The sequence below is a fragment of the Tinamus guttatus genome, unplaced genomic scaffold (genome assembly GCF_059628265.1).
Source record: "Tinamus guttatus ecotype Peru unplaced genomic scaffold, ASM5962826v1 Tinamus_guttatus_pri_ptg000451l, whole genome shotgun sequence".
NCBI lineage: Eukaryota > Metazoa > Chordata > Aves > Tinamiformes > Tinamidae > Tinamus > Tinamus guttatus.
In genome coordinates, this window is record NW_028288985.1 from 182,027 (window position 1) to 196,182 (window position 14,156).

Here is a 14,156-nt window from a genome sequence, read left to right on the forward strand (position 1 = left end):
CAGTGGGATGATGTCGGTAATGCCCTTTTGATGTTTTCTCTGTGAGTGGGACAGATTCCATTTGTGTTTCAACCAGTGAAGAGAACATTATGTTCTGCATTTCAGTTATTCAGCTGAGGTTTTACAGGACAGGACATGCTGATTTATACCCTAAGTACCATCATCTCTTCAATGCACAGTTATGTTAAATGGCCTAAAAAAGAAGTTCCTTTTTTTACCCATTCAGTTGCATGGAACAGCAAGGCTGGGTCTTTCCACTGCTGTCTGCTCTGCTCATTGAAGTTCTGCAAACTCTGTTTTACACACAGCAGAATATTTAAACATTCCCAAAGCGTATTTGGAGCATAGTCATTCCCTTCAGACTTCATGGAGAGTAAATCTGCAGTTTGAAGTCCCTTGAGTTTAGTCTTTATACCATCACATGAAACAATTGTCAGGAGTTTCTAGTATCGTACGACACACTGCAAATGACACACTTTTATTGGTTTGCTTAGTGATGTTTTCCTTAAATTGCAGTAGCTTGGTGTATTTATTAGTAATTTCGTTGGTATTCATACCTTACATTTCAGTGATAATGGTTCTAATTCTGTGGACTCTATTTGGCTTTAGTACTAACTAGGATAAATTGCCCTGATGATGACTTTCTTAACCAATAACTTACTGGTCTTTTGTTATGTGTTTTCATTCCCTGAAAGAGCCTGCAGATACTGAATTTATCCTTTTTATGGGGGATTAGCAATTTCTCTGTTTTTGAAAAGTGGTTAAAACAACCAGATGCTAGAATTTTTCTAGGGTTGCCATTTTGCTTGAAAAAAAAAATTATTTCACAGGAAGCATTCCATGAGCATTTTTATTTGGTTATTATTTATTACATTGGTACATTCCAATTACATTCAGTTTTCTTCCTACCTTCCTACCCATCCAGCTGTAGGTATGGGCTTTTTACTATTTTTGTGCTCTACCTAAAGTATAGATAATGTGTAACCATTTTGTAAAGTATTTGAGTTCCTTAGGGAAAGATCCTGTAATACCGAAATCTGAATTTAGCTACAAATTACTTTGGGCTCTTTTTTTTTTTTTTTTTTTTTTTTTTGTCATTTAACAGTTGTAGTCATGATTCTGCAATAGCAATGGAATTATTTTTTTTTTCGCCTTGTGCAGCTGGCAAATCCTTATAGAGTTGATGTGGAACAGGAAGCATTAAAAACAACTACAAATTATTGAAATCATGTAATTTAATAAAGTACAAATTAAATGACATGAAGAACATATAGTCATCTCTTTGTTCACTGTCATTTTGCACAGAAGTATTACCAACAGTTACACTCCTTCTAACAGATGCTAAATAACCATTAAGCAAAGGAAAGGCAGCAAACTACATTTACAATTCAATAAAACTAGAAGCATGAAAACAGTCAATTTCACTCATCCAATAAAGCTGTTCCCACAACAACAGTGCGAGAGGGGTTGAAATAGGTCACAGGCAGCCCTCCTTACATTGCTTAAGAATGTTAGAAGGATTAATCATTTATGGATTATCTCCTGGAAACAATGATCCGGTGCAGACAGGTAATCCAATCTCCTCTATCTTTCTAACCTGGTTTGCCATTTCACTGGGGATTGTGAAAAGGTGGCAATTTTTCTAGGAAGACACTGTCTTTCTGCCAGCTTGAAACATGTAGATTGCTGGAATTTGCATGAAAAATATGACAGCTCTTCTTTGAGGAAGGTAAGTAATGAAATGCGACAGGTGAAACTAACTTTTTCATCTAGAGCACAGAGGTTTAGTTCAGAAATTTTATCATTTTCACCTTTAGATATAACCTGTCAGTGGATGGAGTGACGGGAGAATTTTATCATTGACACAAACCAGATCTAGAGAGAATACATTATTCCTGGGTGTCTGCATTTTGCATAAACATCTAATAACATGTTCTTTTTGACTATATTTGTCTAAAAATTTAAATATATCTTATTTTTGAATACAAACCTTTTGGTGATCATAGCCCCTCTAAGCACATAAGAAGCAGATATACAGTTTTGCTTTTATTGACTTACAGACTTAATCTAATATGTAGGACTATTAACTGACTTCTTTAGCCAGTTTTATTGTATTTTATCCAGCAGTAGGTACAAGAGCTGATGCTGATTATATTAGAACTATACTAATTTCATTAATGAAAGTGAGCTCTATTGCAAATCTCTGTTGCGGCAACTTAACAAGTGAAAAAAAATAACGCAGAAGCAGATGTGCCTCATCAGGAATTCTCTATTGCTTGTTTCATTTGACACACAGTCTCTGTTTTGTTGTATAATGACATTAGGAAAACCAATATGCAGTTACTATCACAAATGCTCAGAGTAGCCTGCCCTTCTACGTTTTCTTATATTACATATTAAAAAATTGATGATGAGATTAGCAAGGTTCTCCTCTGTATAGAATTGAGAAATATCTGCCAGGAATAATTGTGCATCAGTATTAGCTTTAAGCCTTGAAAAAGCTGTCTCAGGAGAAAAATGTTAGTTTTTAAACTCTGCCAGTTTTGAATTATAGAATCATTTACCTTAAATAGGCCATGTTATCTTAATGACATTATTGTGAACTTATATTTTTGTTTTTTTTGTAAACATCCATTGTATTCTTTAAGATTCCTGAGCCACTTTGAAATACGTCTATGTATCTGGCTCCTTAATGTAGCTTTCCAAGTTTTACATGTGGCTTTACATGATTCTTAATCTTAATAGTGCTTGTTGTAAAACGGAAAGTCAGAAGTTCCTTTTTAATAATTTTAGCTGGTGCTCTTACAAACTATGCATGTATCAGAGCTGTCAGCTTCAAAATAGGCTAGATAGCTTTTTATTACCAAACACGCGTTTTTCAGTAGGCTTTCCTTGCTGGGTACAGCCCTCAAAAAGAAGATGGAGCACAGTTTAGAGTGTTGGAAAATAAGTAGATTCGATTGTAGTAGTCTAGAGTTACTCTACGGACAAAACCAGCAACAACCTCATTGATTCATTTCAGATGGATTGTGTGCAGTGACATCTGCAAAGCGAAATGGTAGCGTCAACCAGGAAAATACTTTCTACAGAAAGAATTCTGTGTGCTGAGTGATGAAGTTTTCAATTTGCAATTGAATGTAACTTTGGTGATTAACCAACAAATTGGGTTGCTTCCTGAAGAAAGGTCTTGGCAGGCAGACGTCGTGTTTTTACACAGTGGGGAGAAATACGGAGGCATCTGTGTTGGTGCAGGAAGGGCCCTGTCTGACTTGGGCCCTTTCCTGTGTTTTTTGGTAAGCTCCCCTCCGTGTAGTCTGTTTTGGCTGTGGTTTTTTTTTTTTTTTTCCTGTGAATTCAGTCAAATTTCAGCTGGCCAGGTACACTGTATAAACCTGCAAGATTTAGCCCCTCAGGGCCCCTGAGTGGCTCCTGAGCCCTGGCTGCTGTGACACGAGACCTGTGCAGTCTGCAGGTTCACAACCAGCCATGGGGGATACCTAAGCTGAACAGTAGTAACCTGGAATTCCTGCTCCTTTAGAAAATCTTCAAAATATTACTATCTGATATTGGTTTTATACATTTAATTATTAATTATTTAATTATACAAACAGAATTTTTGTATTACCAGCATGTCAGCAGAGCGGACAGAATTAGAAGGGCTTATTAAACTTATTCCACTCCCCATTAATTCTTCATAATCTTAACTAAAGGTGCAGAGCGAGATAAAAAAGTGGTCTGTAGTCTGCCACTTTAAGAGGATTTTCATTTGCATTTTTACTCAAAATCTAATTATTAAAATCTTTTTTTTTATTGAAAAAAATCAGGTCTATGGGCTATTTGCAAATGATTCACTAAGATTTTTATTTAAGATATCTGTTAACTGTATGTTTTTTGATTACCTAAGCAGTGTGCTAGTGCTTCTTGAAAGGCTCCCAAAGGCATCAAGAGTTCTCCAGAGGATATGTTAATGGGGTATATAGTGAGATTCCAGAATGAACTGAGCATTTCAATTTATATATAATTTATAATAAAAGGTTATTTTTCATACTTCTCTTACCTGTTTTTTCATTAAAAAAACTAATACTAGAAAATGTTTACCCTGTAAATTTATCAAGAGAGTATCTTGCTTATAGATATATCTTCCCAAACAAGTACAGTAACAGCCCTATGTATATGTACATATCTGTTAAATTCAGCAAAGCGGTAATAGAGGAAAAGGCAACTAAAATGCAGAAAACAGGCAGGTGTTATGTTGCCCCGTGGATATGGGGCTTCTGTGCCCCTTTTGGGCTCAGTTTTCTTTCGTCTTTGAAATGGAATTGCCTCTTTTTGCACTTCCACCAAGGTGATGGGTGGAATGTTGTATGCTCTCCATGGCGGAGTTTTCCCAGAGGAAGTTCTGCAGGTGGGAACGCGGCAGTCGGGCGCTGAGAGGGGGCCGGTCGCGGCCGCGGCGTGGGCTGCGGGGACAGGGCTGCGCTGAGCCTGGCGCCGAGCGCACGGCCCCGGGAACGTCCCTGCTGGCACCGGGGCTGCTCCAGGGAGCACCCAGGCGTTCTCTGCCTCGGCAGCACGTTGAGTCTGTAGATACCAATCAGGCCCTTTTTGTGACCTTCGACTTGCAGCTAGTCCCTTTTTCATTGCTAACCTTTGCCTCGTACCTTGGTTTCTGACTCGGGCTCCTTTCAAACTCCAAAAGCCGTTTCCAATGGTGTTTGGGTGCCAGATGGACTTTCTTGGGCTTGGATTCTGGTTTCAGGAATTAGCTCTGTTTATTGCAGCTGTGCACAGAAATCTTGTGTGTGCTTCTGGAATTTTCCTCTTAGGTTACTGACTGTACTTCTTACATTCCTCTTTCAACCTTTATAGGAATGAGTCAGGATTCTTTTGTAATCAGCTCTGTGTTGCTCATTTCCCCAAAGTGTCTCCAGGAGATTCTTAAACTGAGGATGTGTGGCCGTTTGGAGCCTCCCCTAGGTATGATTGATTGATACTCAACAAGGATTGTCTCTCGGTCGGACTTGCACCATCTCCTGGCCTCCCCGCGAGCTGCTGGGGGCCCTTCAGCAGAGCCTCCGTTGCAGGAGGCCACGGGAAGTCTGTTCCAAAAACAAAATGTGTGCAAGCCTGATAAATCTCAGCATCCCCTTCTCTGGAAATCTGTTGTTGAGACATCCATCTGTAAATTGGCTTATACGATCAAGTGTGTCAGAATGAAAAACTCTGCATAAATTAAAACCGGAACCAGTTAATTTGATATAAAGGAACAGCAAAATAACACTTATTGAAAAGTAAAAACAAACCCCCAAACCTCTGTTGTGTTTCCAAAACGATTCTGAGAGTTTTGAAGGTCAGATTGCAAGCTCCACATTCGCAGTCGTGACTACACGCTCACATGAGTTTGTTTCCTTGGCTTTATAGAGAGCGTTCGTGTGAGTAACTACTCCTGCAGAGTGAATAAAGGCATTTGCAATCTGGTCCCAGCTGGAAACTTATTTTCTGAAGCCTGCTCACTCTCTTCAGAAAGTACAGATCCTTTATTTTATCTTGTTCTGTATTTATTTTGAGCAACGTGAGGGTCTGAATTGACTGTTACCTCAGTCCAAAGCCCTTTCTACTAAGAGAGACCCATATTTTTAATTCTTTCTGGATACATATTTGGAATAGTTTTTCTTTTTTCTTTTTTTTTTTTTTTTTCCCCCTGGGAGGAGAAAGATAATTATTGCCTGCCTGGAAATCAGTTAATTAGCAGTCTTCTCACCAGTGGATGCCTGGCTAAATTCATTCCTTTGCTGGGTAATTCATTAAATAAGTACAGGACCATTCAGACAGCCCAAGTGGTATTTTAGAGCAAAGCACTAATTACTCAGTATATTTAATGGAAAAAAAGAGTTAGAAGGAAATAAAGGGCATATATTTTCAATTGTTTACCAACCTTTCTGTCACACCTTTCTCTTGGATCACAGAGCTGAGTGAACTAGATCTGGTTGTTGCCCCATTGAGGATGTGATTGAATTTTGGAGGAGCAAAAGACTCTTGTTTCTCCCATGGTTATAGCAGCCTCGGGGTGCTCAGGATTTCAAAGGCAGCAGCTCAAACAGGAATCACTGACTCGGTCCTAGCAGGGCTGCTCAGGCAGGGAGAGCCGGTGCCACGAGAGCCGCTGCTCGCGCCGCAGCTCCAGGGGTTTGGGAAAAGCAGGGCCAGAATTCGTGACGGGGACCAGCCTGACACAGCGATTTTCTTTCCATTTCTGTGTGTATGTTCAGCAAATGGGGTCATTTTGTCAGTTCAAGTCACAGCACCCCACTCTCCCTCTTTCCCACAACAGCCATTATTTTTAATGTTACTATTATGGTTTAAATAATGTAGTTGTTTTATATGCTTTCCAAATAGAAAATCTACTTCATAAGTGCAAGGAGGTGTGTGTGTATGTTAAGGTAGTGCTTTGAAATTTGTCATCTCTTTATCCCCTTCGTTGAGACTTCCCAGGAGTCCAAAAGCCCAAATTTTGTCAGAGACTGTGAAGTATAGTCAATTAAAATAATAGTAATAATAGTAAAACTCAGTCTACTTGTTAAAATAATTTACATTTTAGTATTACCTTGACCTCTTCTGTCACATTTTGCACCCTTGCGCAATCATGGAGGTTTGCTTTTAATGAACTGTGTATAGCAGAAGAAAGAAACTGTAGTTTCAGATATATGTGTGCAGTGGACAGAGAGCTAAGTAACAGGTCTGGCTGTTTGTGTAGTTCTTCCTTGAGTGCCCACCTGCCCACTCCTGGGCAGCATTTGTGCGAGGGCAGTTTTGCTGCTCATTTCGCCCAAAGATTTTAGAATATCAAAACTGTCAAGAAGAGCCTTTTTTGCCAGTGGAGGCTGCTGCTTCCCAGCAGGACCAAACTCCCTTGCAGAGCAGGGCTGGACCATTGCTGCAGAGACCGAACGATGAGCGTGGGCCGTAGCAGAGCCTTGGCTGCCTTTGGGCTTCCGCGGGACGAGGGTGACTCTGCTCAGAACATTTTTCAGGTGTCAGTAGAACAGAACCAGAGTGAAACAGGTAAAGCAAAAGTAGGACCGCATGGTCTTCCGGATTTTCTACAGCTTCTGCCTTTTTTTTTTTTCTCTAAATTAGTATTTAAGTCTTCTGCATGATCCTTTGAAACAAAGATGATACCTTTTTTATTAATAAAACCTCTCTTTAGTGAGCTGCTATTAAAGGCTGTTGAGCCTTAATTAAACCAGTTAAATGGAATTAGATACAGAATTACACTGAACTCGGAACCTTTCAGCTGGCAGTGTCAGTTTGCTCTCATGATAAAAAGGGTTGCTGTCAGTGTTCGTGTATCTCACATACAGCTGGAGCTGCTGCTGTTTGTTTCTGCAAAACTAGCTGAAGATTTATTTCATTGTGCTTTGTTTACATGGAAATGTTTTAGCAGCATACATGAAGCTCATTATTTTCAGAGAAGCAGCTTCTGTGGATTCCTTTTATTTGACGTCCCATAAAGCTTGTGTCTTGCACTGTGGACTCTAGGTCAGCTGTACTTCAGGTATTTTAGAAAGCACACCTATAACTTGTAAAATAGAAAGTCATCAAAGCTGCCATTGTCCACTGCACTCAGGCTCTGCCTTTGCCTTTCTATTACTCATTATTCTTTAATAGTGGCATGCTGACTATTTGTGATGCACAGACACTCTGTATGTATGACAAAGACCTGCCAAAGCATCCAGATTTGGGTTTTTATTCTCCAGCAAACCGATTCTCTTCCAAGTCATCCTGCTCCTGCCCTCATAATGATTTTTTTTTGCAACAAGATCTTCCGATGTTGCAAAAAGAGTGGAGAGGGGTCAAAGGCGCCTTTAAATCAGTTTGTGTCCCAATTGACAGACCAGTCGTAAGACTGTCCAGGTTTAGCCTGTGCCGCGGGCTGGACGCGAGGGGGTTTCCCACCGCACAGCCCCGCGGCGCCGCGCGCCCTGGCCCTTGGCCAAGGCCCCTGGCGACCCTCTCCAAGGGAATCCTGGCAAAGGGCTGTTGTGGCTGCTGCTTTCCATCACAGTTCCTGTCCACTCCGTGGGTCTTGCACTTAAATGCTAAAATCTAATGGGCTCCAGCAAGTAGTTGGTATACGTTTCTGTTGGGGGGAAAAAAATTGCAGTTCTCCAGCATCCATCCCGCTCACACCCCTTCTCCCCTCTGCACCCATCTGTAGCTGTTGTTAACAGTTCATGGGGAATAAACCTATAAAAACGAAATATTTATTAATTTCTTTGTAAAAGTGATGCCGTGATTCCCTTCTCTATTAATGTAAAAGATAGACTTGAAAAAGTATTCTGTGCCTTCAAAGTCTATGTATCTGGTGTAGGCATTGACTTAGTAGCAGTTGCTTCTAGTCTTTTTTTTTGCTTCTTCTCTTTATACGAATCACTGGCATGGGCTATGTTATTTATAAAATGTGTGCAAACAGGCATTTTCCTAAAATTCAGGGCAACTTCAGGTAGTTCTTTTTATTCTACTGTTTCTTTGAAAGCGGGTAAAAATCAAATTTTCCAGAGAGTTGAATATTAAAGATTTTTTACTGCTGGAGAATACCCAAATGAAAATATCTTTTAGTAATATGGCAGAAAAACTTGTTATGGAAAATATTAAAAACATTTAAAAAATAAAATTGAATCTTATTCTCCAATATTTCTATTTTTTGATTTTTTTTAATGCTAGTCTGAGTGGTGGATGCACAGACTATAAAGTTCTGATATTACTGTAATGAATATTTTAGTAAGGCCTGGTTGATATTTCCAAATGAAAATAGAGTGGAATCTACATTTTTTTGAGTATTTTGAGATTTCAATATTTTGTACTCACTTGGGATGAAAATAAATTTTGATATGCTTAAATTTCCCACAGCATGGAAAATTTGTTTCTTCTTATTTGTTGAAGAGTTTTTCTCTACAGAGCTCCCTAAGGCAGGATCCTTATTACACCAAGCAGCCTCCTTCCTATGGCTGCCTTGGCTATTACAGCATAAAAACTGAGGTGAGAAAAAATGTGTAGCATGTAAGTTTGAGTATCACTTGGACAATTTTTAAAAATTGAATGAAATTAAGGCCAAAAAAAAAAAAAGTTTATTCTCAGCTTGGAATTAAATTAACACAACATTAATATATCTTCTGAGACACCATTAACTTTAGAGAATAATTGTTTTTCCAGGATTTTTATCAGTGGGAAGCCCTTGGTCTCCAAATAATTGCAGAGAACTGTTCTCACCGTTCCAGAAAATGATTTAAAGAAAACAGGAGGTATATCAAGATTCTTAGTCTCACAGAGGTCCATGAGAGTTGGATTAGGTCCTGCTACATATACATTTCTGTAGCATTTTTTAGAATGTTTTGGGCTGTTACTACACCACTCTGCAGTGTTTTTCATATCTTGATATTTTAACAGCTACACTGTAGAACTTACATATTTTTTCCTACTTGATTCATCCTCTTCCCTTGTTAACACATGCATTGGTCTTTAAAAGTATCACTCTTTCCTTTCTGAACTCTTTGAAATCCGTGAAACAGCAGCCTGAAGTCTGAAAAAATGTAACAATATTCCTGAGCCTCCTTGAGAATATCCCCGAGAATATTCCTAAGCCCTACAAGGAGCTAAGAGAACTTCGTATTTTATCTTGCAGCTACTTCCTGTTTACCTGTGAGTAAGAAAAACATTTTGCTACCACTTTCTTTGCTCCTCTTGTCTACTGAGGGGAAAATATGGCCACGTATCTGGACGCTGCCTTGAAGACTTCCAGCTTTCAAAATACTTCCTCTTTTCTTTATTCTAAGTTAGAGATATCCTTGTATAAAGAGTCCATGCAAAGTCTGAAGTTCTTCCCAAGGAAAACCTAATTCCAATGAAAATGTGTTTTTTTCCAAAAGCATATTGCTATCTCATATCTTATTGCTAATGGGATAGTATGAAAAAAGGGGGCAAATTTAGCAAAAAAAAAAAACCTAAACAATTGATGCTTTGAATCAAATCTGTTAAAAGATCACGTACTGACAAAAGCAAAATGTAGTCCCTCATTCACTGTTCTTTCATTCCACTCTCCTGCACCATCTGCTACACCAGCACAGGGACACAGCAAGTCCCTGCAGCTCCAAAGCACCAGTATTTTTCACAAAGGAAGCAGGTGAGAGTGCCAGGAGCACAGACCTGGAAGTGTGATCTGCATCGCATGCAGCCGGCGCGTCCTTCCCCACAGCACGGGCAGGAGGGAGCCTCTCATCTGCTGCTGGCTTCAGCCTTTAATCTAAAGAGCGATTCCCTCTTCTCTGTGATGAATGCTGCAAAACGATGTAGGTGCATCAACAGGCATACGTGTCATTTCAGTTTATGACAGAACCGTAGCTCATGAGCAACAGCATTGTTCACTACTACAATGAAAATAATCCCTCAATTACCAAATTAAACTGTGTTGTGTGAATGTGTGTTTAATACTGACTCTAATTCCCTGTTTCTTAGAATCATCAGAGTTATCAGGTAATGAACAGAATATATTTTTTCCTTGATCAAAAGCAGCGCTGATGAATGATGCAATAGGACTCTTGAACGGGTATTAAGAGGGATACAGAGCTGCCATTCTTCAAGAATTGCTGAAAGAATATCACACTCCAAATCTACCAGCATTAGGCAAGTAAAATTTCTTTTGAAGCCAATGAAGCCGCTACCTAACATAGTCAATAAGATTAGGCGATCTCTACCATTGTTAGATTAAGATCTTTCTTTGCTATAAATAATAATGAGTATAGGAACTGAGCATCTTCTTATTTTACTTCTTGGAATTCTTCAGTTTAAAATTTAGCTAAAGATAATAGTAATCATATGTTGCATAGATAGTACTGTTCTTCTCTAAGTGCTTTTTAAAAGATAAGGATCATCATCTTTGAAGTTGTAATGAAATTAAATGGCTTGTGCTAAGTCACACAGCACCTAACAAAGCTGGGAGTGAATAATGCATTTACTGCACCACATCTCTGTAACATTAACTGCATCTTTATCATTCTTACCGTTCCCTATAAAAGAAATCAAAACTTCTAAAAACTTTAAAAAGTTTTAAAATGTTATTAAAAAGTAATAATTAATACTGTAGATCTGCACATATTTTAACCTAGCAATAGCTATCTGTGTTAGCAAGAAGTGATCCTAGATCCCTCTAATCTTACCACATTCCAAAGCTGATCCAGGAGATGATTTAAAGAAACAGAGAATCACGCGGTTTGGAAGGGACCCCAAGAAGTCGCCCAGTCCAGCCTCTTGCTCAAAGCAAGCATCAACACTGATCTCAGGCCAAGTTTTTTAGGGCATTTTCCAAGTTAAAACTAACCCACCACCAAAACTGAGTTTTAATCTAGCTCCATTCCTCCCTCTGGGCCATCCTGCATGCACATGGGCACCGGCAGAGGGAAGATGAAGGAACACAGGAAGGAGGCAAACGAGAGCCTTTCTTTCAATGGCAGTACCAGTTCATGTTTACAACACGATGCAAGGCTTATTTATTATTGCTGATAAGAGATATTTTGTGTCTCAGTCCTGCTTTCTTGCTGTATTTGGACATTTGTTGGAGCAGGATTCTCAATTCTGAAAGGAGGAAGGGAGACATTGCTTGAAAGAAATCTCCTATGATAATGGCACTTCCACTTGCAAAACCAGTTCAAGCAGACATATTTTCACACATTCCTTAAATGAAGTCTGATACCAACTGTTCAGATGTAATATTTGTTTGTGTTTGATCTGCCTCCTCTTTCTAGCTTATGGATTTCCATTGTACTGTAGCATAACTTTAATCTCGCTTACTACATTAATACTTAGCCTTCTGCATCTGTTAAGGCATTCACAGAAGCTTCCTTACAATGGATCTCACTGGGCTTTCAGTGCAATTCCCTCTCTATCCCACCATCTTCAGGAGCAAAAGGATAGTTCTTCCAGCTTAACTTCTGGCATCATGCTTTGTAAGACACTGTTTGTTCTTGACATGTGAAAGTATCTTTGGCTGCTGTCCTTGAAGCCTTTGCTTTTCTTTTCACCGTGTTCTTATTGTGTCTGTCTATGCTTTAAGTTTTATGCTCTGCCAAATTTTAGCCTGGAGTGACAGCAGAGAAATGAGCATTATAATGAAAGTGCTGACAAACCCTTCGCTCTATGACGTGAATGGTGCAGCTATCATTTTTGTCTGCTGTGCTCTGTACTTTAAATCTTTAATGCTATTTTCTCCTTTTATCCTGCATTGAGCAGTGGGATTACTCGAGTGGTTTATGGCTTAGAAGTTGTGCAGTTAAGTAAATTGTTCAGTGGGGTGGAAGGCTCCTCTCTAGGGGTTCCCTTCTCCATTTAGAGGTGTGGAAAAGTTTAAGGGCTGTGGAGGACAAGCGCTCTTAGCGAGATGTTGTGGATGACATTGCCATCCCAGCACTGCCATTGGCTTTGCCCCCTGTCATCAGTCACTCGAATGACATCTTGTTTTATGCACCTGTGGCTGAGGTAAGGAGAAACAGAGCATTGTAATTAGCAACGAGCAGAGAGTGAAACATTAGCAGTGAGAAAATTTCACTCATAGTAAAGAAATACTCACTGATAATGTAGGCATAAATATTTTAGAGACCAAGTCGTCTGAGGCGGGATGTCTGCATCCCTGCGTGTATAGATGTAGCCCAATACATTTATGACATTACCACAGCACAAATAACGTATGGACTAGGTATGAATCAGTACTGAAATGCCCTCTCTCTGTGTGCACGTAGCGGACATCACTTCTCATATTCCTTGGGGTATGATATGGAGAGGTCCTGGAATTGTGTTGCACAGATGGGACTGACACAGCGAGCACTGTTGACAAGCTCCTTTCTGTAAGGAACAGCATTTTTTTCAGAACGTTCTTTCTCTATAAGGTCTCCTTCATCACCTAAGAGGGCAGACGGGTAAGCTCTCTATACACTGAATTGTATAAATTCACTTCTTAAGCTGACAGCTGTCACCAATTCTTCATTAGTAGTTACTCTTTTCAGGGACAATGCTGATAAAAGTGAGAACAGCGACAGTAGGGGTGATACTGTGCTACTGCATGGTGGGTTTGATTAAACAAGGTTAAAAAAAAATCATCAGAGAAAGCATCTGAGGATCAGAATTGCAAAACAGGTAGTAAAAGCCTTTTCTGGATTATGTCTGACTTTTTAGCTAAAACTGTATTGTATTTCTGGGACAGGGATCTTTGCTGGCAAGATTCTGCTGCTCATGGAGTATAAGAGCACAGTGAATTAAGGGGAAAAGGTCCAAGTAACCCACTTGCTTTATTTTGCTTTACTGTAATTATACTACAGAAGAAAGAGCTTTATTCTTACCATTTGGAGCTTTATTCTTACCTCATGCCTGTAACTGAGGCAAAATTTGCCTCACCTCCTAGTGCCTCACTTCACCTACATGTAAAATGGAGATACTTATATTGAAAAGTAGGATTGGAAGCTTAATCCATTCATTTTTATAAAATATTTTGAAATATTTAGAGAAAGCTGTGTGAATCCAACATTCTGCTGGCCAGGAGCCTTCTCTGCTAGGTTACAATGATAATAAAATTCAGATTCATTTTTTTGTGAATGTGTTTTTTTTCTGAGTGCTTGTTTTGCAGTGTGATATAAATAGTTCGTAAAGGAACCTTCACAAAAATGCTGTTATACAGCACCTCCATAACAGATATGTGATGATCTCAGTATCTCCTGAGTCAGGAATATAATCATGAGAGACAGATACACAAAAATAGACATCTTTTCTTGATATACAAATGAAGTTATGTAATAATTGATAAGACTTGAATGCTGAGTTTCTTATTGATTCTATTATCATTGCTCTTTGAGACATAGATGTAAGCTGAATAGATTTATATATAAAAAAATACTCATTTGCTGTGTATCTAGTAAGCTTTGAGGAAAACCTCCCACAATAACAGCACAATTCAGCCATGCTGGTGTGTGTATATATATACACATATATACGCTACCCAGTGGCACTGTGTGTGTATGTGGCTTAATCAGAGTGCCATGAGAAGAAACCCTCTGTGGAGAGGCAGACGGGTTTGGGGATGTGTCCCCAGCCCCCTATGCCCACCCACCCACCTT